General features: G+C 34.4%; 1 long non-coding RNA gene across 1 annotated transcript; it reads left to right on the plus strand.

The window, feature by feature from the left end:
* Window positions 1–3,142: 3,142 nt before the first annotated feature.
* LOC140872949 (uncharacterized) lies at window positions 3,143–4,572 on the plus strand. Its single transcript, XR_012147945.1, has 3 exons — window positions 3,143–3,392; window positions 4,222–4,354; window positions 4,485–4,572. It is a non-coding gene; the product is annotated as an uncharacterized lncRNA (long non-coding RNA).
* Window positions 4,573–5,227: the final 655 nt, after the last annotated feature.

Raw genomic sequence — 5,227 nt, forward strand, 5'->3', positions numbered from 1 at the left:
AATAAATAGTTTTACATCTCCTTATCAAAATATACCCAAATACCCCACAAACCAATGTTACCCTTCTCACGATCACCTTACTCCGATCCCCTTTCCTCCTTCTTTCTCTCTTTTCAAATCAAAATCCTGTTTTCCAATGTCGATTTTTGCCTGGTCGTTCCTCGATTCATCAGACTATTTTTTAATTTGAGCTCGAGAAGGCGCCATCTTAAGATAAGAAAAATCATTCTCATCTCGTGAACCAAGACCCAACCATAGCCACCCATATCTTGTCGTGCTTCGCTACCAAGGCATTCGGAAATCCTGTTATTTGGAGCTAGAATTCTGGCTAGATCTCAACCCAAAGCTTCGATTTTAGATGCCAATATAGCCAAGAAATCGTGAACCTGAAGCTTCGCAGCTAGATGCGTCGCCCCTGTTAGACCATACATTGTGCGAGTTGTTTAGTTATTACGTTCTTACAGATGTGATTGCGTCGATAGTAGCTGGCCAATACAGAGTGAGTTTCATATATTAGTGAACGCTTTTAAGTGATTTTGTTTTGGTTTTTCTGAATTTTGTGATTTTTTGACTATACAGACCCGTGTCCACTCATACGTACACTCATTTTGTTGCTTGATTTCTGGTGAAATATTTATTGAAACTTATTTAATTGTTTAACATCTGAAATATGAAGGCACCGAAGATGTAGTTTTGCTCCCTTTCTTGGCAGCCCGATTGTTATTTACATAATTGCTCAAATCAGAGCGCAAGCCCCAATGATGTTGAATATCTGATTTTACCGGTAAGCTATAGAAATAATTGTATTAATAAGTTTCCCTTTTTGCATCAGTTAACTGTTATTGGAGTCAATGAATTTTCCTTATTTTGCCTTTTTGCAGTTGTAAAACTCTTTCTATGAATGGGTTTGAAAAGGGAAGTTGCTTCGCCTTTTAGTTCCCAGAAATGGAATGGAAGCAACAGAACCTCATTTATTCTTTTATCACTTACTCACATAATGTCCATATCGTCTTGTTTATACTAGAATTCATGGTGAGTCTCCTATCATCTTCTCGCTGATTGGTGATCCAGTTCTCCGGTCCATAAAGGAGCCTGAAGCAACATTGTTCCCTTAGAGTATGGTGTGTACTCTTCAAGACTAAAGCAAGATTTTCACAAGAAAAAATAGAGTAGAGTACGTTTGGCTCAACATTGATATGTGCATACTTGGAGTACAAGACGTTATTTTTTTTTCAAGAAAGTAAAAACTAAATCAAAGTATTATGTCTTTGTCTGAACAAATGGTTCTTTTATTATTTATGGGTCTTAATGAAAGCAATAAGTAACTAAGGCCAAATAAGATAATGTGAAATGTCGGTTCATGGCAGAAGCCAACATGAACAAAAATGCAAGCAACCCTTACTTTTTACCGACAATATTGTCTAACAATACATTGTTAATTTTTAAAAAGGCACTTTAGAATGTTTTTTTCCTTGTTTTGTTTGATCTATGCGTTTTTCAGTACCAATTTATTGAATGTTCACACGTTGAATTCCATTCAAACTCTACTCTTGGATATCATTGAACGCAAGGGAATGACTTTAGGGCCTGCATATTAGTCTTTCAGTAGTTATTCGAACTATAATTTGTTATGTTGCATCAGATTACTTAACCATATAATTTCTTCTATTCACCACAAAGCATTCGACGAAGAAAACAAGAACAGGTTGTACCAATTGCCGTTAAAAAAGTTTACCTTTTTCTCTTTCTGTCTTGCCTGCATGTTTTAGAAAGCAACATTGACAGCTTATGCTCGCAATTTGATCTATTCAGTGAGGAATCATGCAAAATATGGCAATCGTATCTCAAGAAACCTGTTTTATGTTGGAGTAAGTAGCACGATCATGAATTGGTGGAATATCTAGAAAATGCAATCCAACCCACAAATTCGAAATATACAAAAACTGTTGTAATTATTTTAAAGAACTGTTTAGAATTATAGTTTTCTGTGTCCACGGTAAAATCAAAAAATTTTTATATCAAAACTCAACAATAGGTTCATCAAATTTGAAACAATTGGTTGCCGCTGGTACACTAAACTGCTGATTGCTAAAAAACAATTGCCTATTTTTATGCTTAGTCAGGTCATTGCCAATTCAGAACATGCCTCCACACACCCACTCCGACTTGGAATGGCGTTGAACTTCTCTGTTTACTATTATGAGATTTTAAACTCTCCTGATCGTTCCTGTAATCTGGTGACGAAGGTAAAAGTCTTAAAACAAATTTCCGCTGAGTTCTAGTTTGTCAGTTTCACTCCACTTTCTTCCCAAACAATTCCAAGAAAAGTTCTACCTCAAACTGGTAAAATTGGCACCTGTTTTATGGTACGGCTTCCATCTCAATTGCACGAGCTATTACTTGTTGAACTGTCGAAGATGTAAGTTGTATGATTCTTTTTTTACTTATCAACAGGCCTTTGATGAAGCCATTGCTGAGTTTGAGACACCCTCGGCGAAAGAGTCCAGACAAAGATAACACATTGATTAATCTACTTTTCTTCGTGACAACCTCACTTCTATGGTTGGACGAACCAGTCATGCAGGTATACCGTTCTCCACAACCCTTGTCCTTGTATTATAGTATAAGGAACAGCATTTTAAAAGCTCCATGCCGATTTTTACCAATACAATACAAATGTAAGAGATTGAATTTGGCCAAATAATAAATTGGAAGATACTCAATCTCAAATAATACTTCTCATCTGACTGGATAAAGCTCGTGAATTGGCTTGATTTATTTGTTTCCTCCAGGCTGCCAGTTTAATCTATCTTGATTAACAAATCGAAAATATTTTATTGCTTCTCACTCGGCTTCCTGCTGAAGGGATGATGGACGCTGATGATATCAAATGAAGCCAAGCAAACCTGATGATGCGCCAATAGTGAGGTGATAGAGATAGTGGCCTAAAACAGAGTCATTGTCCCTTCTCCATTGTGTTTTTTTTATTTGTTGAAGTTTCTATTTGTTATTTTCTTCCTTGTTTTAAGAACCTCCCTATATTTTGGGGTTAACTTTTAATGGATTGAAATCGCTTCCTATACAATGTGCCCGGTGCGCAGTGTTCAAATTTAGATTGATTTTAATATAAATGTATGTTTTTTTTAATTATCTAATATTTTGTTATGAATATGGAATTTGCAGACAACAAATGGAGATTTATTCCAGAAATCGCACAACGAATTGGATTTCGAATTCTTGGGGAATATAAGAGGGAAAGCGTGGAGGTTTCAGACCAACATGTATGGGAATGGAAGTACAAGTTGGGGGAGAGAAGAAAGATACTACCTTTGGTTCGACCCTTCTCAAGATTTTCATCGTTACAGCATACTTTGGACCACCAAGAATATTATGTGAGTTCATTTTTTAAAAATTTTTGTAATTTTTTTTTTTTCAGTTTATGCAATGAGGAAATTAAATATATATTAAGTGGGATCTATTATAGAGCCCTAAATTTTGGATAATTTGATTAAAATAAATAAAGTAAGTACAGGAGATCAGATGAATGCAAAAATTCCGTTGAGAAAATAAGACAGAGAGCATAGGATTTGGGGGGCTGATGTAGTGATATATAAGTTGAATTAGAGGCTCTAAAAATGTATACTTTGTTTTTATATTTTTTTATATAAAAAATATTTATATTATATCTAGTTGTGTACAATTTTTGCCGGTTAAGAGAAATTTTGGTCCCAACTCAATTAGTACTCAAAGCCTTTTGGATGTTATTGTCATTGGCGGTTGTGCAATATTTGATCTTTGCAACGTAATATATTATTTAACTAAGATTGTTTTTAGCCAGGAAATATGCCTCGATGCCTCACTATCTATGAACAACAAATAAATAAATATTGTACTTTTGGGGCACTCTAATTCAATCTTATCTGATGCTGTTGAATTATATCTTAAGTTATTTTTCATGGCAATCCAGGCTCTGGTTGAGACTGATTGTGATGTGATGGTTTTAAAGGAATTTGCAATGGAGGCTTCGAGGTGTAAAGTTTATTATGATATTGGAAGGATGCTATAATTATTTCTTCTATTAAGATTTACTATGCAGTTTTAGAAGTTGAAATGAAGTCGTATCCTACTGTGGCTATGAATAATTATTTATTCATTACTTAATTTTTATCTCTACTACTGTTTTATTGTATTCTGTGTTGAATGCTAGTATGAAACTTGCAGTTTCAGGTTCAAAATATTATACAAAGTTATCTCTCAAAACGTTCGTCAAGCCTGATAGGTGATTAATTGGAAAAGAAGGTTGCTTGAAATGATGCGGGGCTGGAGCTTTTGGATGATGAGGAGCATATTTTCAGTATGCGAATTTGTTTCTATTTTACTTTTCTTCTTTTTTGATGTTTGATTATATTGTGAACCATTCATAACTCATGACTTTGCAAAATGTTATTCTTGTTTGCTGCATATTTGTTCCAGCACATTTCCAGTCCTCCAAATGGATTTAGCATTCTGAGAGTTGGTATGATCGCCGACTCCGTTTGAGGCAGAAAGCATAGCGCAAATGGCCGAGATGAACATGAAGAATTCGATTATTTTTATATTTGAATGATTTTTGTTATATTTGAATGATTTATAATATTGAAATATTGTATATTATATTTAATTTTCAAAAAATTTGAATATTGAGTGATAATATTGAAAATTAGTGAATTATATTTTTTTTTTTTTTTATTTGAGAAAAGACAACGCTTTTTAAACGTTGTCGTAGTGGGAAAAAGCATTGTCGTTACTAAAAAAGACAACGCTTTAAAAGTTTTTGAACTACGACAACGCTTTTTAGTGACAAAGACAACGCGGAAAAAGCGTTGTCGTTTTTAGATACGACAACGCTTTAAAAAGCGTTGTATTATCCCAGAAACGACAATGCTTTTTCCGCGTTGTCTTTGAGCGTGGTCTTTTACAACACTGGCTACGACAACGCTTTTTCGGGGGCATTAACAACGCGAAAAAAGCGTTGTCTTTGGCCGTTTTTCTTGTATATGATGGATTTGAAAGAGTGGGTGCCCTGCTAGCCAACTTGTGGCTAAAAGCCTTTTTGGCTCTATTTGTAAACAATCTTTGTTTAACATAATTTACATTTTATATTGGCATTTACTTTATCTTTTATCATATTGTTATGTTGTGATGTGCTATACAATGTTTAGATAAAGACCTTGAATATACTAAAGTG

Source organism: Henckelia pumila, unplaced genomic scaffold (assembly GCF_033568475.1).
Source record: "Henckelia pumila isolate YLH828 unplaced genomic scaffold, ASM3356847v2 CTG_517:::fragment_1, whole genome shotgun sequence".
NCBI lineage: Eukaryota > Viridiplantae > Streptophyta > Magnoliopsida > Lamiales > Gesneriaceae > Henckelia > Henckelia pumila.